Genomic DNA, 23,287 nt, shown 5'->3' on the forward strand with positions numbered 1-23,287 from the left:
GTTTTGTTTGTTTAAGTGACTTGCTGACAGCAAGTGGTCCTTCTTGCTCAGAAGGATACTTTAATCCTTAAAAGATATTGGAGGGGCACCTGGGTGTCTCATTCAGCTAAGTGTCTGACTCTTGATTTCAGCTCAGGTCATGATCTTGTGGGTTCGGGAGTTGGAGCCCCACCTCGGGCTCTGTGCTGACAGCATGGAGCCTGCTTGGGATTCTCTCTCTCCCTCTCTCTGCCCTGCCCTCTTCACTCTCTCTCTCTCTCAAAATAAATAAATGATTTTTTTTTTTTACAGAAAAGATGTTGGAGGAAATGAGGGAGTTGGTGGTAACACAGTAATCAAAGGTAAATTAAAAATGGCTCCTCCCACTTAAATATTTTGTAAATTTTCTTCTCTGTGAGTTTTTAATGATTCTTTAAATGAAGACCATAACCTCATTAATGCAGTGGCATGTGTCTATGATATATATGGTCATAATGTAGTTTTTTAAAAATTGTGTCCTTTTTCTTGGTCTATTTATAGTTGGTATTAACCACTTTTAGGAATTTTGACAGTTATGTTGGGAAATCAATAGAGCTTAGGTTTAGACAATATGTCAATGAAATAAGATTTATTCAAGTTGTGCAGAAGGTCTAAAGTAAGTACAAGGTGTAAATACCATATACTTTTGCCTTCCCCTGAGGTTTTTCCTGGGAACGTGAAAAAATAACATTGTATGTATATTAATAATTTATTATGTATGCACCTGTTATCTGACTTGAACTTTATAACTCTGGTAGGCAGGGGCAATATTCCCATTTTAATCATGAGTTAAGTGGGTCTTGAAGAAGTCTTCATGGCCAAAAAGTGTCAGGACAGGCATAATGCCTCACTTTGCTTTGCTTAATTATAAATAGTTTGCAGTTTTTTCCTGCTTCTTACAGTTTGGAGTGAATACTTGACCGAATACTATAGATCTACAAAATGCCACTGCTTGCATTCTACAGTGGAGACCAAGATTCTAAGAACAAAGCACCTTGTCATTGTCTTCTTTAGATCATAGATATGAGAGAAAAGAAATCCTTCAGTATGTTGTGCTATTTAATGACTACAGCCTCCTACTTTCCCAGTTGGGATGGACCCTTCAGTAATGTTCCCTTAAAAATAAGAAAGAGAAGGCCTTTCCTGGAAATGGAGTGGCTCTTTGCCCAATAGAGTCCACTAGGAGGATATTTAGTGAACTGACCTGGCTCTCATGGGTATTATGCCAGTTAGGAAAGGTACCACTAGTGTTTGAACATCAGCATGCTGGTTTGCTTGGTCAGCTGATTAGGCAGGAACTATGGAGGCCAAGGCTATAGGTTCTCATCAAAGTGTGAGCTAGCTACCATTAAAGCCACGTTTCTTGTTCTTCTCACAGTAATACTGCTACATCACTTATGATGACATCTCCATCAGCTCTTGACACATCATAAGCAGCAGAGCTAAGGGATACTTGCCAAAGATATGTGGGTACCATATTATCATTGGGTGAAAAATGCAAAAGCAAATAAAAAGCCACTCAAATGCATGTTCCTCCATGGATGAACCTGTAGCACATTTCCGTGGATCCAAGTCATGCTGTGCTTGGAACTCTCGGTCACAATCAGACCTAGCTCTAGTGAAGCATCTCAGGGTCTTCCCTGAAAAACACAGTTTATAGATTCAGCCTTCTTCATATTTGGGGGCTAAGAATTTGATGGAGTTCTAAAGCTATTATTAAGGAAGACGACTGAATCCTTAGGTTTACACTGCAAGCATTTAACATCTTGGATTCTCAGGATTAAAGTTCACCTGTAATTAGTAATTTGGAAATTCCAACCTTACCAAAATGGCATAAATTTAGAGCACGTAATTTACTGAAATGATTGCCAAGATGTTTCTCAATTAGTTAACACGGGGCAGGAGGCCATGAATATCTACTAGAGGAGAGAAAAAAAAAAAACAAACAAACTAGGAACTTTTTATTAGTCTTCTGTGGGTTCTGCTTGCCGGGTAAGAAACTAGCAACTCTCCTTACAGACAACTGACTTTAATGTGTCTCCCACCCCACCCCCTCCGCCGCCAACTCTATCCGGGAACTCCATTAGGATGGTGTAAACAGAGGCTGATTATCTAGAAACAGCCCTTGTTTTCTGCACGTGAAAGGCAACAAGTGCCCTTTAAAGGAGAGCACAGAACACAACGCCCAGACCTCTACAGGCAGGTTTCCAAATTAGCTGCACTGGGGGTTTTCCAAAACACATCAGTCCCTCACACCAAGTGCCCTTGGCTACCCTTGGCATACCCCGGGTGTGCAAGGAGGAGAAGCAGGCGAGTAAGAAAAGGCTGCGAGGCAAACTTCGCAAGTAGGCTTTGGAGCCAGCGACGAGGGCGTGATGTTCCACAAAGTTCTTATGTGCTTGGGGGAAAAGGGAGACCAGGGAAAACCGTTGGTTTTCCTCTGACTAAAAATCCTAATCCCGCCTGGGGAGGCTGGGGGCTTTCGATCAGTCCCCCAACCCCCAAACGTTTCCGGAGCGCGCCCTTCCCACAGAGGCGCCCGCCCCGCCACGCGCCCTCGGGCAGGTGGGTGCCAGCCCCTGTGCGGAGGGTCGCCAAGCTGCAGGGCGCCGGGCGAAAACGCTCCCGGCTCGCCAGTCCTCCCAGGTAGCGCCCCCACCCCCACCCCTGCTTGGGTCCCCGAGGAAAGAGTTGCACCGACCGTGGAGCTCGGCGGGCTCAAACAGCTGCCCGGTCCGCGCGCCGCGCCTGGGCGGGAGGAAGCGGAGCCGGCGAGGGTGGGTGGTGGCTGTCCCCGGCTCCCACGCCGCGGCAGCCCGGGAAGCACAGCTGCCTCCGCTTCGGAAAGCTTCCTGGGCACGGCTCCTCCGGGGAGGTCTTCCCGAGCCTCCAGCCTCCGGCCACCGAGTGGGACGGAGCCTCTCCACCGCCCGTCCGCAATCGCCAGACTAAAGGGATGACTGTACGCGCGCGCGCGCGCGCGAAGGCTCGCAAGAAAAAGAAAACTCCAGGGGAACACGCCTCCCGGCTGTCCTCCCCTTCTCCTCGAAACACTCCCAGACCTTCGCCTCCACTCTGGGACAGCAAGAACGTCCCAACCTTCCAGCCCTCCCAGGAGGAAGACACTATAAAGCACAAAGCTGCCGCCCCCTCCCAGCTGCCTCCCAGGCCCTGAAGGGCAACAGCCTTTTAACCATTTCCTTCCAGAACTGAAGTGGGGGGTTGGCAGTCGAAGGAGGAGAATAGTCCAACAGACAAGACTCAGAACTGTGGAAGGCCTTGCTGAAAAGCCCATCCCCTTCACGGGCAGATTTGATCCGTGAGGGAAAGACTGCGGCTAGAGCCGGGGTCCAAGCCGGATGTCTCCTCTGTGCTCCCCGCCCCTTTGCTTGGGTTTGTATGCCCCCTCTGAAGCTTATCGCGTTCAAGAACCAAACTTAGCAGTTTACTGGATCAAGTTTTGCTACTACCTTGTCTCTTGCATACCACTTCAAGGCAAGGCGGGAGAGTCTGTGAAAGGCTCCAGTGTGTGGCTCAGAGAAACCTACGATTCCTCAAGAAATCCCAACACGGAGGGTGCAGACATTGCAGAAAGCGGGCATCTTTCCATGATGGAGATTTTTATCCTAAGTTAAGGAGTAGGGGAGGAGATGAAGGACAAAGGCCATTGCCTGTGACATACAAGAAAAAACTGAGGACTCCTTAGAGAAGGTTCTCCCTTGGGGTCCTTCGTTGCACTTCTGGTGTGAGACATATTGTGGAAATGTGAGTTTGGAGCACAGGTAACTCTTTCAGACTGTTCTGGTTATCTACTGCAGCTAAAGAAAGTCACCCTAAAACAGTAGTGGCTTAAAACAACAGCAATCATTTACTTTACTCATCAATCTGCAGTTTGAGCAGGGCTTGGCTGGGACAGCTCATCTGTGTTGGGGCTGGAGACTCCACTTCCAGGACAGTTCACTCACTTGGTGACGAATGAAAACCAACATTCGTGTCTCTCTACAAAGTGGTTTAGGCTTCCTCACAGCATGGTGGCTGGGTTCCAAGACGGAGTGTCTTAAGGGTCAGGAAGTGGAAGCTGCCAGTTTCTTAAGGTCTGGGCTTTAGAGACTGGTACAGTGTCACTTCTGCAGAATTCTGTTATCAAGCAGTCACTGATCCCAGATTCAAGGTGACAGGGTTTTGCTTCCATCTGTCAATGGAAGGAGTTTCAAAGAATTTTTAGGGGGAAACTTGTAAAACCATCAAAGAGATGCACGGAATATCACCATTGAATGGGACCTTAATAGTCATCTAGTCCAACTGGACTAGGTATTACCCTGTGCATTAATCTATTCTGTCTACAGCTTTCCATGACAGAGAGTCAGCCAGCCAGGATAACCAATAGCTTTTATAAATAAGTGCCTTAGTTTGCATTGAAAAAAAGTGCCCCTTCAAGCACATGACTTGGCAAGCGGGCAATATTTTCAGGGAAGAAAATGTTATTGCTTCCTCCCAGAAAAGGCAGTTCTATATGAGGGTTCACACCTTGGAAGGTGAAACATGTACTGGATTTTAGCTCCTGCTCACCCTGTGACCAGACACACTTGGAGAGTGCACAGCTTGTACAGCTGAACATCTTAGTCTATCCAGTCTTTGGTAGAGCACATCGATCAGCCCCTACATCCTGGGAACAGCTCACCCCACTGTGGCACAGGTCTAGTTATTAAAAATTCCTCTTCTGCACCCATTAGGATGGCTATTACCAAAAAGCAGAGAACAAGTGTTAACAAGGATGTCTAGAGATTGGAGCCCTTGCACATTGCAGGTGGGAATGTAAAATAGTGCAGTAGCTGTAGAAAACAGTATGGTAGTGCCTCAAACAATTAAACATTAAGTTACTGTATGATCCAACAATTCTATTTCTGGGTATATACCCAACATAATTGAGAACAGGAAGTCAAACAGGTATGTGTACACCGTGTTTATAGCAAGATTACTCACAATAGCCAAAGGATGGAAATAATCCAAGTGTCCATTTATGGATGAATGGATAAAATGTAGTGCACATATATACAATGAACTATTATTTAGCCTTAAAAAGGAATGAAATTCTGATACATGCTACAATGTAGGTGAAACTTGAAGACATCATGCTAAGTGAAATATGCCAGATGCAAAAGGACAGGTATTATATGATTCCACTTACATGAGGTACTTAGAGTAGTAGTCAAAACCAGAGACAGAAAGTAGTATGGTGGTTACCAGAAGGTAAGGGGTTGGAGGAAGAATGAGGATGTATTGTTTAATGTGCTTCTGAGCATCCATTTGGGATGAAAAAGTTCTGGAGATAGATGGTGGTGATGGTTGCACAAGGTAATGCCACAACCTTACGCTCAAAAATGGTTAAAATGATAAATTTATATTATGTATATTTTGCCACACAAAAAAATTCTTCCTGACATTAAGATGACATCTGCCTCTGTGTAATACCTACCTTATATGTTTATAAAATAAATTTACTGCTTCTTCTAAGAAAGATCTTCAAATATAAATAAATATGTATTACATGGATCACCAGCATAGATATACCTTTGTAACTGATTGGGATTGCCTCATTCTAGGTGAGAACAACATAAACTTTCCTTAGTGTTGGAGATTTATGTTCTTGGCTTCTCTGCTTTACTTTGGGGAAAATGACTCCAGTGGATTTAAATCTGTTCTCCTTTAAATTAACTACTTCACTAACCCCTTGCCCCATTTACAAGGCATTGTATACTCACCCCACTTCTTTTTTTTTAAAGTTTATTATTTTGAGAGAGAGAGAGAGAGAGAGCACGAGCAGGAGAGGGGCAGAAAGAGGGAGAGAGAAAAAAATCTCAAGCAGGCTCTGCACTGTCAGCCCAGAGCCTGACATGGGGCTCAGTCTCAGTATCCATGAGATCATGACCTGAGCCAAAATCAAGAATCAGATGCTCAGCCGACTGAGCCACCCAGGTGCCCCTACTCACCCACTTCTATATTCCTGCTATGTACTTTTAATGAACATATAATTAATGCATTTGACTATGTTTCTTAATTTGATTTCCAAGGATTCTTTTTTTCCTCTGGAAGGTAGGTTGGATGCAGATTTGCAGGCCTTCTGGGTTTCAAGGAGACTTTCTTAATCACACTTGACTTCTAGTTCAAGCTGCTCGTAAGTGGAGCATTACTGTAATGGTAGTTACATTGACTTTTCTCAGCATCATATTATCATTATTGATTCCCTGAATAATAATTGCTGAAAATTAAGAAGTACTCAAGATGGCACTTAAAAGCCAAGTTTTCATGTGTCCTTGGGGTAAAAGTTCTTGCAAATTTAAGTTTCTTGATTCAAATTTGCAAATCCATTTCACAATTGCTATCTCTTAAAGATTCTCAAAGTTGAAATGCAGTAAAGGATTTGAGTCTCACAGTGTTTGCTAAAAATGTTGTGTTCCCTTTAGGGCCCCCTGGGGGAAGGAAACATGAAGGGGTCAGAGAAGAACCACAAAGTTAAAGAAAGGCTGGGACGCTTGTTGTGAGGGGAGAAACCGGGGAGATGCACATCAGAGACCTGAGCCTGTCACTGCAGCCTTCACACTGGGCGGTGCCATGGTCAAGACTCAACATCACTGGCCTGGAGAAGAAAAAGCAAGCCCGGTGAGTTTAAGTTTCATTTTTAATTGAAATTCACTATAGACGGTTTGCTTGTAAAAGGAAGTATTCCAAAATGCTAGCTTGTAGTGGGTTGCGGAAGATTCTAAAGTGTTTTCTCACTGACGGAATGTTGCACATGGTTGTCAAGACTGCAGGTTATCTCATCAAAATATACTCAATGCATAATGTAGCCCAGTGTTTTGTAAACTGCTGGTGGTCTCGTTGGAGGGCTGAAAAATCATTCAATTTTAACACCACTAATGTTTAGACAAGCAGATGTTAGTTGCCTTTTGACGACATATTCCATCTGGTCACAACCGTTTAACTTAAATTACGGCTTTAGCTCTTCCAGTTTCCAGGAAAGGTAGGAGATAGATATTGTAACAAATGCTGTGAGGAAACAAGTGGACAAATCCAGAAAGTGTGACATTTTACAGGACAACTAGCCCTTCAACAAGTCAGCCAATGAAAAAGGGGTATTTTTCTAGATTAAAAGAGACTTAAAGGAGCATGACAACCAATTGCACTATCCTGGGTTGGCTTCTGGTTTGGAGAAGTCAACTGTAAGGGACATTTTTTGGACACCTGGGAAAATTTAGATTTGGACTACATATTACATGCTGTGAAGAACTTATTAATTTTATCAGATGTGAAAGAACTTTATTCAATGTGATTATCTTTGGCATATAGAAGAATGGTCTTATATTGTAGATTCTTTTAGGGTACGTATAATTTACTTTTAACTACCAAAGCAGAAACAAAAATGACATGAGTTAAAAAAAAAAAAAAAAAAAGTAACGTACCTAGCCTGGCACATCATGGGAACTCAATAAGTGATAGCTCTTTTCACTTTCGTGTGTTCCTTCCTTGTTTGTCCATGAGGAGAGTGGTATAGCAGAAGAAGCAGCTTCACATGGCAACATGGGTGACTTTAGAAAGGTGACATAGTACTTGTGACTAAGGCCAAGGAGATCACTGGCATCTGGGGAGCTACAAGGTAAATTCTGGAAAGGGGATCTGATATCTTCAGGTGGCTGTGAGAGCAATCATCCACAGCTGAGCTTATGCTACACCGCCCCAGGGATCCCTTTAATGACACAGGAGGGGCCTGAGAGGTCCCGATTTTGCCAGTGAGGACTAGAGGCCAAGGTGGGTGCTGTGAGGACATCACTGTGACTTTGACTCTTGAATGTTCCTTATGGTTGGTATGGGCTCAGGAACTCTGGGTTGCACATGTAATAAGACAAACTAAATATCCCTAAAGCTTGAATACAGACTCTTAATCAAAAGAGGTGACAGCAGGTGTCTTGTGGAATAACGTCAGAACAGGAGAGGTAAGGACAATTAGCTTATTGTTTGTTCTTTAGATATGTCGGGGCAAAATACGATAGATTTTGAAATTGGCAGAAAAGATCACTAGGTGTCCTGTCTAGTGCATTTTTTTGTGTTATCTGTGCCTTCCATCACCTTTAAGTTCTTTTACAGCTCTGTGAGTTGTAGAAAACTGATGGCAGTACAAGTGATTCTTAAACATAGAAATAACAATTAATTTGGTTTGGTAGAGATGCAAGTGGATGTTGACTAATTATCTGCATCAGCTCAGGCTGCCACAGTAAAATACCACAGACTGGGTGGTTTAAACAACAAAAATTTGTTTTCTCACAGTTTTGGAGGCTGCAAGTCCAAGATCAGGGCACCAGAAGGCTCGGTTTCTGGTGAGAGCTATCTGCCTGGCTTTTTGCCATGTCCTCACATGGCAGAGGTAAAGAAAATGGGAGAGAGAGACACCCTGGTATCTCTTTTTATAAGGGTACTAATCCCATCATGAAGGCACCAACCACCCTCGTGACCTTATCTAATCCTAATTACCTCCCAAGGCCCCATCTTCAAATACCATCACATTTGAGGTTAAGGCTTAATGGGTTCTGATCAACAATTTTAATGTGTGGAGGGTGTGTTTGAGGGTGCAGTTTTCCACACCACCAAGCAGTTCTCCAACACCAGCTAGATGTGCTACAGTTCAACTCAATTCTGACACCATCCTCCCAGAAATAGCATCGGGTTTCCCAGGTTAAGGGCTCAGTACCAAGAGACGTAAGATACCAATCACAATCACCCAGGTTGTTGCCTGTCATTCTGACTGACTGCCTATAAATTGCCCTCCTGCTTGAGTTTGATTAATTTGCTAGAGTGGCTTACAGAACTCAGGAAAGTTATTTATTCACCAGATTACTGATTTATGACAAAGGACATTAAAGGCTACTATTCAATAGCCCAATAAAGAGATAGATATGGTGAGGTCCTGCGCAAATAAACTTCTATCTTTGTGGAGTTTGGGGCCCAGCATGGTGGAATGTAGAAGCTGTCTGACTCCCCAACTCTCCAAACCCTCTCCTTTTTTGTTTTTATGGAGGCTTCATTACATAGGCATCATTGATTACATTATTGGCCTTTGGAAATTAACTCAGTCTCAGGAAATCAGGCCATGGACTGAAAGTTCCCTTTTTGTGGTTAGTTCCCCTGGTGACTAGCCCCTACCCTTATTTGCTTTCCAAAACTCACCTCTTTAACATAAACCCAATTGTGTTGGAAAGGCGATTGTCATGAATAACAAGACACTCATTTCACCTTCATGGATCTGAAGTATTTTTTTGGCACTGAGGTCAAGAGACCAAATACTATAACAAAATATGCTTTTATTGCTCAAGAAATTCCAAGGGTCTGGGGAGCTGTGAGCCAGAGGTGGTTAAAGATGAATTATATGTGAGACATATATTTTCGTCATTTGAACGACCAAGTTACATTCCTTATAAATCACAATATCACAAGACTTCAATATCTGAATTCAAGGGGGAAACAAACATTCAGTTTAGAAAATTTTTCCCCTAGACTCCCTAAATTCATGTCCTTCATGCATGCAGAATACATTCATTCTATCCCAACAGCCCCCGAAGTCTTAACTCATTCCAACATTAGCTCTAAAGTCTAAGGTCCAAAATCTCATCTAAATATCATCTAAATCAGATATGGGTGAGACTAGAGATACAATTCATCCTAAGGGAAAAGTCCTCTCCAGGTGTGAACCTACAAAAATTGTGCTTCCAAAATGCAGTGGTGGGACATGCATAGAGGAGACAGTTTCTTCATAAGTAAGAGGAAATTGCAGGCTTACATCACCTATAGACTTTTTATGCTTTATGATTCTATAATTCATTTCTTGTGGAGCTTACAATCTATGTATCTGAATAGAAACTAGGAGCAAGAAGACAGGTTAGTATTGAAGGGGTTTGGAACAAGTCTCCCCAAAATGTGCTACTTTGGCATGTAGACTATTTTGAGTTCAAGGCAATTAAAATGCAGCAGACTCCAGAAAAAAATTGAACTCTCCCTTAAACTGCCTAAAAATTTTTAGATAGGGGCCTGCCCCAGAAAGAGAGCTACTACTGAGAGATAATTTTTTTCTTTTCTTTTCTTTCTTCTTCTTCTTCCTCTTCTTCTCCTCCTCCTCCTCCTCGTTCTTCTTTTTCTCCTTCTCCTCCTCCTCGTTCTTCTTCTTCTTCTTCTTCTTCTTCTTCTTCTTCTTCTTCTTCTTCTTCTTCTTCTTCTTCTTTTTAAATCAGAATGACCTATCTGAATGGCAGGACAAGCATAATTACCAAACATCTGCTTTTCTTACCCTCTTGTTAATCACCCTCCTCCTCTTTGAAGCCCAGGTCCCTACCCCATTCCTCATCTCAAGATGGCATGTAAGTCCCAATTGTCTGGTTTGTCCTGGAGTCTCATTGTCTTTGTGGGGCCCCCATATGTATGTAATTCAAATTGTTTTTCTCTAGTTAATCTGTCTATTGTTAATTTGATTATTAAACCTGCCAAAAAACTTAGAAAGGTAGATGGAAAGTTTTTTCCTTCCTCTCCTATAGTGTGTTATCTCAGTTTAAAGCATGAGGGTAGAGAATAAAGTGGCGATGGACACAGCTTTGGTGGTTTGGTCAAGTCTAAGTAAGGCACAAATCCTAGAGATATTTAAAATGAAGGAGACAAAAATAGCAGCCAGCTTATGCTGTATAACAGCCCCTTCCCCCAAAGAACATATTGGCTTAAAACCACAATAGCTTATGAGCTCATGCTGTTGTAGGTCAGCAGTTTTGGTTCATCTGTATGGTTCTTTTGTTGGTCTTGGCTAGGCTCATCCATGCAGTAGAGTTTTCTCATGTATGTGCAGTCAGGTAGGATTTGATGGCTTCACTCACATATCTGGATCTTGGCTGGAGCAAGGGATTCACAGGGTCTTGTGTCTTCCATCATCTAGCAGGCTAGCCTGGCTCATTCATCTGGTTGTACTGGGGCTCCAAGTACAGGAAGAAGGGGCAAGCCCCAGTAACCAAGTATTCTTCGAGTGTCCTCTTGCACCATGTTTTCTATCATCCCATTGGCCAAAGCAAATAAGGTCAAGCCCAGAGCCAGTTTTGGAGAAGACTAACCAAGGGCATAGAAATAGAGAACTATTGCAGCTATTTTTGCAAACAATCTAATGAAACCAAGAATTGTTTGGGGGGAAAGAGTGCAGAGTGGATCTAGAGGATGAAGCAGGAAATAAAAATAAAAGACTCTAAATTTTCCTATTGGGAGTTCAAAACAGTTCGCCAATGTTTATTGAGTAAATACTGTGTACCAGGTTCTACGCTAGGAATAGAGATTAAAAAAACCCAATAACGAGTAAGACATGACCCTGTTCTAAAGAAGTCTAGAGTCTAATACAGGGAAAGATATGTAAATAGCTTTAAAGTAACCCACTAAGGGTTAGGATAGAGCTATCTGCTAGATAGGGGGTCAGAGAACATTTTCTGTAAGGGGTTATTTACTGAATACTTTGGCTTTGTGGACCCTACAGTCTCTGTCACAATTACTGGACTCTGCTTTTATATAAAAAAAAGTAACCACAGTATGTGAACAAAGTGGCCAGGAGAGGAAGATTGACAGTGAATCCATTAGGGTACCAGGAAAAGGAAGCCAGGTTTGAGGGGCAAGAGAGGTTTATGTAAGTGGGAAGAAGATGAGTTCAGTTTTTAAGCAGTTTGAAAACATTCAAGTGAACGTCATTGCTATCTAAAGACGTATGGAACTGTAGGCCTGGGTCTAGATGAGGCCTTCAGGCTTGAATGAGGATAGTAATCAGGAACTGTAGCCATGAGTTGGAAGCATTTCATTTGTAGACTGAATGTGAAAAAGAAAAGGGCAAAGAAACCAGGATGAGCCTTGTACAAAGCATTCAGTTAGGGTAAGTAATAACCAGAAGCTTGTCAAACAGAGAGGGAAGCATGAAAGAAAGAAGCAGGGAAGGGCAGTGTCTCTGACACAAAGAAAGAAGAGAGTTACAGGAAAGAGTGGGTGGTCAAGAGAGGTCAAAGGGAATGAAGAGGGAGAATGGGTCAGGGAGGTAGGCAATAAGGGGGATATTGTTCTAAGGATGTCAAGCTGAGCCTTTAGGCAAACTCTTCTGCTTTACACACATTCAAAATAACTTAGTAATTAGAAACAGTGCAAAAAGACATGCAGGAACATTGCTAAGTAGTGAGTATAAATCTTTCTGCTAAATTTATTTCTGTAATATGTGGAAGAAAAGTCAACACCATCTACAATTACCATGTACTACGTTGGGCTTTTTTTCAAGACTTCTTGGTAAATTTGGAAAAGGAATTTTATTGAGAAACAGTTCCACTTATATTTTTTATACAGAGGTGAACAAGAGACCAGGAAGCTTGCATGTGAGGTAAAGGTTGAAGCAAAGCCTCTTCCTGATTTCTCATTTATGTCTTTAGAATGCTGCCAAGATGTTTTTCATTACCTTACCTCAATTCTGAATTAAAGAGAAAAACGATGGAGACTTCCAGCTTTTCGTGTATTTTTCCTTACTAAATTGAGGTAGTGTTTAATACAGTGTGTTCTGTAGCAAAGCCTTCCAAAGTTTTTCATCTTCATTCATCAGCCAGAGCTTTAAGACCACTCTTCTGCAATAGATATCCAAAACTGGGTGACAGGTGTTGTAAAGAATTTAGACTTGAGATTCCAAGATTCCATCCTCAGGGTGTATCGCCTTCAACAGTCACCTCTCACGGATATCAGGTTATTTCCCCAGACACTCTTCTGATCCCTCACCTGGAAGATGTAGAGGTGGCTCTGCCTGAAGGATGATGGACAGATTAGGCAGCATCTCAAGGACCTTTGTTTACAGCTTCCTGATTGGAATACATTTGGGAGGACATTTGTATTTGCTTGCCAGGACTATCGTCACAAAATACCACAAACCGGGTGGCTTAAACAACAGAAACTTACTGTTCACAGTTCTGGAAGCCAGAAGCCCGAGGTGTCAGCAGGCTTGATTCCTTTGAGTCTCCTTGCCTTGCAGATGGCAGCCTTCCTGTGGTGTCACATGGTCTCTTCTGTGTGACTGGGTATGTGTGTGTCCTGATCTTTTTTTCTTATAGGGTCATTCATATTGGATGAGGGTCCACCATATGATCTCGTCTTGCCTTGATTACCTTTCTAAAGACCCTATTTCCAAATACAGTTACGTTCTGAGGTATTGGTGGTTAGAATTTCAGCATATGAATTTTAGGGGGAACATAATTCAGCCCATAACAACATTTAACACTTGCCCTCTGTGGCTTGAAATGCCTTGATTTTGTGGACCCACTTTGCACACACCACCACACTCCAGGCTCCACAGCTCTGCTCCAACTTGCCGCTTCATGTACTGATCTTTACATTTGCATGACTTAAAGAAAATGTTCACAGTTGGCTTTATAAATGTGCATATTTCTGTGGAAGTATTTATTTATTTATTTTTTAATGTTTATTTATTTTTGAGACAGAGAGAGACAGAGCATGAGCAGGGAAGGGGCAGAGAGAGGGGGAGACACAGAATCTGAAGCAGGCTCCAGGCTCTGAGCTGGCAGCACAGAGCCCGACGAGGGGCTTGAACTCACGAACTGTGAGATCATGACCTGAGCCGAAGTCGGACGCTTAACCGACTGAGCCACCCAGGCGCCCCTCTGTGGAAGTATTTTAAAGTAAGTTATGGACATCATAACATTCACATCTAAATATTTGATTATCTCTAAAATATAAGAACATTTTCCTGGTAAATTTATTTGTGATTTCACTAAATGTTTATTTTCTTCTCAAACATATGAATTTAATTTTGACGTTTTCCTGAAGCACTTATTTTTTGCCATACTCTTTTAATCCAGTGTGCATAGTATCTTCTGTCAGAATGTTGGTGCTCCATCAACATTTTATAATTCATAAATCATTCTGTGGTTAAGTAACATTAGGAAATGCTGATGTAGGTGAGTCGTAAGGATGTGGTTATATGTCATTATTCCTCATTTTAGTAATACTATGTTGATATTAGTCACTACAGGTGAAGTTCATTCATGCTGTAGTTTTGTAATTTCCGTCTAAGTGAGACTTACAAAGAAATCATGCTTTGAGGATATTAAGTTTTAGACATTGTTTTTAATAATATTTTAAGCTCTTTTACTTTGAGGCCTTACTTTCTTTATTCTTGGAAATGTTCTTTTCTTCATTTCTGGTCTGTGGCCATGTTTCCCCAAAACATTTCTTTTCTTTATCCTTGATAGCTGGTGGGGAACTAACTTAAGTTCATATAAAAGACTCTGCTTCATCTCCTCATTTCTGTCTTTATTAAGAACCAGTTCTAGAATGCAGAGAACCACCGTGTTGTTAGCTTGTATTCACACTCACATCCCAGGACCATGTAAGGATTTTCATGATCGTCTACCCTGAACTGCAGGAAACTAAAAACTCCTGTCTTCTCTCTCCATCAGCATTGTAAATGGAATTCTACTAGTCTGTATTTGTGATCTGTTATGGACAAGGCCCTATTTATGAGCCTCTGGGCTCTCTGACTGTAGTCAGACAAATACATTTGACCACTCTCAAGCTAATGCTATCCAGTTTCACCTGTCTGCCATCTGGAGTGCCCCTCACTCTAACCAGAGTAGGCTCCCAGTTCCTTTTCAGAAACACCCACTCATCCTTCTGTGATAGCGGATGCACCTTGTGGGTAGCGCCTTCCAGACTTGGCCAGCTGAGTCTACTTTCGCTTATCACTCCAGGAGTTGAAACGCCTTCCATGGTCTGTGTTTCTAGATGACTTAAAAGCTTGTTTAATTATATTCCCTTTGTTGAGTTTTCCTTATTTAAGCTTTAAAATGGGAAAGAATGTAATATAGTCCCTGGTCCCAGAAATTTTAAAAGCTAAAAGGATGACCATATACAGTAATCATGCTGCCCACCTTAGGATTAAATATCCATGGTAAGAACTGCAGTTTTTTTTTGATAATAGTTTGCATTTAATTCACTTAATTTTTTCAAATTGCACTTAGAGTCTATATTTTTATAAGCTTCATAGTGTTCCCGTGAAAGAAGTAGGGCAGGTATAGGCAAATTTCATCTTACCAGTTTCTTTGCAAATTGCATCATAAGGTAAGGAGATCCTATTTTCCCCAAAGGAAAAATGGTAAATTTGGATGTTACATACCTTATTAAAGACTCCCACTTACCTTAGAGCTATTCTAAAAAGCATGGTAGGCACTCAATAAAAATACCTGACAAAATGCTTTCACATTTTTTTTTCTCACTGGAAATGTTCTTAAAAAATAAAAGAAGTTTTATCTTTTTTTTTTAAATTTTTTTTAATGTTTATTTATTTTTGAGACCGAGAGAGACAGAGCATGAATGGGGGAGGGTCAGAGAGAGAGGGAGACACAGAATCTGAAACAGGCTCCAGGCTCTGAGCCATCAGCCCAGAGCCGGACGCGGGGCTCGAACTCACCGACCGTGAGATCATGACCTGAGCCGAAGTCGGACGCTCAACCGACTGAGCCACCCAGGCCCCAAGAAGTTTTATCTTGACTCTCCTCAACATCCTCAATTTTTCCAAAGTTATGAATGTGCTTGCTCGATACCAGATGTTTGAAAGCTTCCATCCTTCAAAGACATTGGACCTTCAAACACTTTGTTGACAGATATTAGATATCAGGATTCCTCACTTTATTGGTATTGATATATATTGTTACCAGGCTATAAGACCAGAATTTAAAAATGGAGCATTCTCAGAATAGTGCTACAACTGGAATAAGATGGGATCTTAATGTAAGCACATATACTTTGGATTGTGGGAAGTGTGAATGACCAAAGGCTATAAAATTCATGTATGTATTAATTATCATTACATGAATATAGCTAGGAGCAGGGAGAGATTACCTATTGTAACAGGAAAAAAGATTGAATATAGAGGTACAGTCCCCCCCTACCTGTGGTTTTGCTTTCCCAGCATTTTCTGTTACCACAGTCAACAGAAAGCAGTTGACCCTCTTTCTGGCGAATCATCAGAAGGTCAATAGTAGCCTCATGCTATGTCACAGTGCCCTGCGCCTTTCACTTCATTTCACCTCATAAAACAGGCATTTTATCATCTCGCATCATCACAGGAATAAGAAGCGTAAGTACAGTTCAATAAAATATTTTGAGAAAGAGAGACCACATCCACATAACTTTTATTACAGGATACTGTTTATAATTGTTCTATTTTATTAGTAGTTATTGTTAATCTCTTACTGCTTATAGTTTATAACTAAACTTATAGTTTAGAAGTTAAAGTTTATCGTAGGCTTGTATGTATAGGAAAAAACAGTATATACAGGGTTTGGTACTATCCATGGTTTCAGGTAGCCACTGGGGGGTCTTGGAACTTAATCCCTAGGGATGGGGGGGGGACTAATGTGTGAATGCTGGTAGAACTTGTGGCAAAAAGATGAGAAAACTATTTTCAGATTGCTTCTATTTTCTCAGTGAAATAGGACCTGAAGCCATTAGTTAAAAGTGACAATGGAGAGAATACAATGGAGTAAGCATCACTAAGAGGTTTATTTAAAATGGAGCTGGGAGGACATTGAAGAGGTGGGGCTTATGCACGTCTTTTGTCTGAAATTCTAGGAATTTTGCTGAACTCAGCTGAAAGCCAAAGCATCTGTTATGTGTTAAAATGAACATAAATGAACTTTCTGCCTAACATTAGCCCTAGCAACCAATCCTGTATAGATTAGTGTAACTGAACCAGCACCAATCACGTTTTGTTTGAAACAACTTGTGTAAATTTCCTCTTTCCTCTTTAAAAGCTCTGACCTTCTTTTGTCTCTCTGGAGCCCGCTTTTGATTTTGGTGGAATCTGTGTCTCCCAGTTGCTGTCTCTAAGACCCTAAATAAACGCACATATTTTATTTTGCAGCTTACAGTTTTGTCTTTTGGTGGTTGACAGAAGTGAGGATTGAGGGTGAATTGATGGAGGTTTGGGAAAAATGGAAGGGATGAAATTATTGTCTTTTGTCTTGGACTCTGGGGGAGTGGTTGACTAGGGTGTGATGCAGGAATGCCAGGGCAATACAGAGGGCCAATCAGAACTTTGTGTTAGCAGTATTGAGATGAGGCTGCACACTACTGAGTAGTCTCCAGGCCCAAAGGAAGCAGATGCCACACAGGGAAATGCTCCACAACTGAGTATTAGATACCCCAAAATTACAAAAGTTCAGATGAGAAATTCTGGTCTACAGGTTCATAGTGTAAGCGTTTTCTTTGATCCTTGATATTGGGTCATAATACTTGTGTTTCTGAAGAATAAAGCCAACTGTGACCCAGGATGAAAAATACCTAAAATGTGGGGCACCTGGGTGGCTCAGTTGGTTAACCATCTGACTCTTGGTTTTGACTCAGATCATGATCTCATGGTTCATGGGTTCCAGCTCCACATTGAGCCCCATGTCACATCAAGCCCTGCATCAGGCTCCATGCTGATGGTGCAGAACCTGCTTGGGATTCACTCTGTCCCTCTCTCTCTGACCCTCTCCCCCATGTGCCCGTGTGTGTGTGCTTGCTCTCTCTCAAACTTAAAAAGATTCTCTCACTCCTTCTGCCCCTCTGCCCCACTCCCACATTCTCTCTTTCTCTCTCTCTCTCTCTTTCTCTCAAAAACCAACAAAACAAACTAAAATGCTCATCTTTAACCAGATTATCACTATTGGGTTTATATGTAAAATTACTTACCAGTTACAAGGCACTTGGTTTTAATAAATACTCCACAGTGTATTTTAAGTGTTTGTGAACTGCACAATTTCATAGATTTTTAGCTTCTAGTGGTTACTCTTGCTGATTGTGGTACACTATGGATGGACAACTCAGGAAGACTCATTTATTTCCTTGTTTCATATATTTGCTTCACTATTGTGAATTTTGGATGTATTTTGGAGAGAGAGTGTGTGTGTATGTGTGTCTACATGTGTCTATAACTTTGTATATGTCTATGTATGTATATTTTTAACATGAATTCTCTGTTTTAATTAACATGGCTTTATAGTTTGTTTTGATATTTGGCAGGGAAAAATTTTCATCCTTATTATTTTTAATTAACATGGCTTTATAGTTTGTTTTGATATTTGGCAGGGAAAATTTTTCATCCTTATTATTTTTCATTCTTAAGCTATTTTTCTAGGCACATTTACTGTTACAATAAACTCAAGAATCAACTTTTCAAACTCCATTGAAAATAGTTTGGATTTTTGTCAGAATCATATTCAATTTGCAGGTATTGGCTTGGCAAAAACTGATGCCTTTACCAATGGAATCTTCTGATATTAAAAAAAATGTATTTTGATACTTAGATTTTTAAAAAGCATTTTCCAAAATAATAATTTTCTTATACTTTTCTGGTTTGATTATTTTAAAATATATATACATATAAAAATGCTAGTTGTTATAAATATGAATTTTTATTGCATTTAATGGATTATTGTTGATTTACAGTAATGTCATTATTTTGGTGTACTTGTATCTTGATATCTCAGAGAACTCAATTCTAATAATTTACATTGATTATCTTGAACTATGACTATGCAAAACATTGTCTACTTCATTATGATATTTATGCTTCATTTGATTTCTTGTCTTATTACATTATCTAGGAGCTCAGAATAATTTTTAATAAGAGTGATTATCTTTTTATTAATTCTCTCACCTTTTACCCTTAAGAATGTCATTTACTCTATGTTTTAGATTTATTCTCTTTATCAAATTAAGGAAGTTTTTTGTTGTTGTTGTTCTTAGCTTACTAAGAGTTACAAAAGAATCAGGAATGGATACAAAATTTTCAGGTGTGTGCGTGTGTGTGTGTGTGTGTGTGTGTGTGTGTTTCCACCTATCAAATGGTTCTTTAATATGCTAATATAGTGAATTCTGTGAATTAATTTTCTGATGATAAACCCTGTATAAGCTCTATTTAGTTACAATGCTTTGCTCTTTTACCCTTTGCTAGATTTGATTTGCTAATATTTTAGTAAGAATTTTAAAATTCACATTCATAAGTGAAACTGGTCTGTGGTCAGAATAGTGAATTCACATGCCTAAAGGAGTCAAATTTGTTAAAAAATTTAAGTAGAGTAGATGAGGCTCATAAAGAGAGAAGCACATAAAGAAAGAAACACAGACTGTGGTGACAGAATGGATGTTGGGTCTCATAATATCTACATTCAATATAAATATAAAATGAGCCCTGGTGGCTCAGTCTGTTAAGTGGCCAGCTCTTGATTTCGTCTTGGGTAATGATCTCCCTGGTTCATGGGATGGAGCCCACATTGGGCTCTGCACTGACAGTGTGGAGCCTGCTTGAGATTCTCTCTCCCTGCCTTTCCCGTGCTCATTTTCTCTCTCTCTCTCAAAATAAATAAATAAACTTAAACAATGCTATGTACACATAATCATTGGCAAGATGGTTGTGACCCATAGAACCCAGCTAGTAGCATTTGTGTGTGTATATGTTTGTGCCAGCCTTGTGGAAGAAGCAGGGAGATTTTTGGTGTTTTTGTTTTTTTTTAATATCTAGGGACAATTTAAAGTACATAGGGATTATTGGTTTTATTGAGACAAATTTACCCAAGAAACAGTCTGGGTCCATTGCCTTTTGGGTGTACATTTATTGCCCTGCCCCATGTATTTAATTTATCTGATGGCTATTGTGCAGTTTTGGCTTACAGCTTTTTTGGAACTGTGAGTATTTATGTTTTCTAGAAACATAGCATTTCATCTAGAATTTTACAATTTCTGTGTAAGCGGATCTGCTTTCTTTTAGAGTATGTTAGCTAGGAGCAGTTGTGCGGAGACCCCCAGGATTGCCAGTACAAGGAATGTTTGGGTGTGAAAGGTGGTCCCTTTCTTGTGCGTGTGTGTGTGTGTGTTTTCATTGTGTCTGGAATGACCTCAGACTCTGCTGTGCTTCCATTTCTTGCCCTGTCCAAGGAACCCTGCCTAGTTAGATCCTCTGGAAGCAAATACCCCAGTGAGAGACAAGAAGAGGGACATGGCTGGCTCAGCTGTTTTATGGGTGTTTCCTTAATTTATTATCTTCTAGTCTGCCCTCCACATTTGTAGATTCGTAGCTGACAGTTTCTCTCTGATGGAGCCCTTAGAGATGAATATCTCTATCTCTCACAGCCATCTTTCCCACACCTATTGTGTGTTGCAGTTTTCTCTGGTTTGGCTTTTCTATCCATCTGACTTCATCTACTTTTTATTTCGTCAAGATTTCTGGTCTACTGATTATGTTTTTTTCTTGTTTGCAGTGTTGTTAGGGATTAATTTTGTGTGTATGTATATATATACATATATATATATATGTATTTATATATATGCTTTATATATTTATATATATACTTAACATATATTTATGTTATATATTTATATGTTAACATGTAACATATAAATATATGTTTATATTATATATTTACATATAAAGAATATATATTTAGCATATGTAAATATGTATATATGTATATATTTATTTAAAATGAGGTTTGTGAAAGAATGAAAAGTAAACGTATATGTTTAGCCTTGAACTGAAAGCTTTATGGGCTCTGTATAGCAATTGCTATTACTTTGTTAGAGTCTTGCTCAGTCTGTTTTCTAACAAGCATACTTTTTCCTTCTCTGTGGATAAGTTAATATTGGAGGTTTTTTTTTTTATTATTGTTTAACATTATGGTATGAATGCAGTATTGGCTAGAAATATTTTTTGAACATTTCTAAATCTTTAGACTCCTTAATATGTTTGAACCATGAATTTATTTGAACATTGAAAGGTTTTGTTTTTGTTTTGTTTCTTTTGTTTTTTGTTTTTGTTTTTGTTGCTGTTGTTTTAGTAAGAATTCAGTGGTGCTTGTGGGAGTCCATTCAGTAAGGCCAGTCTGGAATTCAGTCACTAAATCAACTGAGAAAGGATTGATATATAACATCTTATAAATGGATGCTATTGGTAGGTCCACTGTCTTCTGCTTAGATACTCAAATGGAACCTAAGTAATGTCATGAGAGGACCATTGGGTTTGGAGCTTGGAGTTTTGTATTTGGGTTTTGCCTTTAGCACTTAATAGCTGTGGGACCTTGAGCAAGTCCCTTAAATTTCTGAACCTCAGTTTCCTTATATGTAAAATGGCAGTGGTAACACCTACCCATCCCTATCTCACAGATGCCGAGAGAATGAATATGAAGGTCTTTTAAGAAACCAAAGTTAGGTAAGTATAAGTTAGCATTAAGTATTCTCATACTGTGCCAATGACTCTCTTCAAGGATTATATATATATATATTTTTTTTTAATTTTTTTTTCAACGTTTTTTTATTCATTTTTGGGACAGAGAGAGACAGAGCATGAACGGGGGAGGGGCAGAGAGAGAGGGAGACACAGAATCAGAAACAGGCTCCAGGCTCCGAGCCATCAGCCCAGAGCCTGACGCGGGGCTCGAACTCACGGACCGCGAGATCGTGACCTGGCTGAAGTCGGACGCTTAACCGACTGCGCCACCCAGGCGCCCCTCTTCAAGGATTATATTTAAAGAATGAATAGAATTCTTGACTTCTTTAGAGAGATGACAACTTGAATTCAAACATTTATTTATTTTTTACTAAAATGAGGACTTTTTGTATGAGGAAAAGACAAATGAAGAATAAGTTATTTGTTTAATAAAGTAGAACAATTCATTAGATCTGATGAAAAGTAGAGGTTTGTTTTCATCAATGTTTTAAAATTATGCTTCCCAAAAGGAACCAATTTGGAGATGTTTTCATAGAAACATCTGGACAGTGGGTTAGAAATGTTTAGAATGTCCTGGTCTAAGTATTTAATTTATTTTGGCTGGCTGAGCTTTGCTCTAGAATAGATAATTAGGATTCACCTTTCCTTGGTTAATTCCTTACAGTAACTAGTGTCAGCTGAAGAGACTCACTTTTTTTTTTTTTTAATTCAGAATGCCCACTCCAGCAGTCTGTGTGTCAGTCTTCAGTTTAAGAATTCTGCCAGGCAGGGAATTGTAAAAGAAAACATTTTGAAGTCAGGCCATGAAAACTCAGAATTCATCTGTGCCCAGCTAATTCACCAGGGAAAATAACCTGGGGTATATTTATTGCAGAAGAAAATCAAGCATTCTAATGATCAGGATTAAGTCTTTAGAGAAAGAGGATTCATTAACAAACAGTCTCTCTTATCCAAACTTCCTGTGACCTGAAGTTATGGAAATAAAATACTGTAAAGAACAAATACTGTTGAAAGTTTATTTGTGATGGTTGCAGGGGAATGGCATTCCACAGAAGTGGAACAGAATAAGAGATACTGAATGGAAGGCCCATGACTCTTCTGTTTTTTGGTGGCTAAAACGTTAAAAATTTAAAAACTGATTTTATTAGTCTAAATACACTTCCTAATATGCCAGACTCTTTGGGATGCTAAATAGATTACACATGTGCAAATTCAAATGTAGACTGTAACAGATTAAAAATGTGGATTAACTTAAAATACCTTAAAGTTTTTATGAGCATCACCAGCTCTCAATTTTTTTCTTGGTGAAACTTTCCATGTATTGGGGGAATATGTTTTTAAAAAGGAAAAAAGAGGGGCACCTGGGTGGCTCAGTCAGTTAAGTGTCTGACTTCTTCTCAGGTCATGATCTCACAGTTTGTGGGTTCAAGACCCTCATTGGACCCTGTGCTGACAGCTCAGAGCTTGGAGCCTGCTTCAAATTCTGTATCTCCCTTTCTCTCTGCCCTTCCCCACTCATTCTCTCTCTCTCTCCCCCCTCTCTCTCAAAAATAAAATAAACATTAAAAATCTTTTTTTAAAAAAGGAGAAAAGATAGGAATATTACTTTAGTGACTATTCAGAACAAATGCAATAATCCTTCTTGACTTCAGCCCCCACCCCCCCAACACCAGTCATACCCTTAAATTTCTGTTCCCATTTATAAAATTACTTGGAAGGATTATCTATACTCATTGACTCCAATTTCTCTTTTCCCCTTCTCATTTAAATCCACTTAATGTGAACCAGCCCAGACTAATTGATCATGTAGAACCATTAGATTCTTTTTGGTAGATAATGGTGGCCACAAGACAGACAAGGTCAGATTTGCTATTCCTCCACCATCTCACACCAGGTTACAATGAAAGCTTGTTTCAGAGCAAATTCTCATACATGTACAACATCTATTAGCAA

This window comes from Panthera pardus, unplaced genomic scaffold (assembly GCF_024362965.1).
Source record: "Panthera pardus isolate Hobbes unplaced genomic scaffold, ASM2436296v1 HiC_scaffold_13, whole genome shotgun sequence".
Taxonomy (NCBI): Eukaryota; Metazoa; Chordata; class Mammalia; order Carnivora; family Felidae; genus Panthera; species Panthera pardus.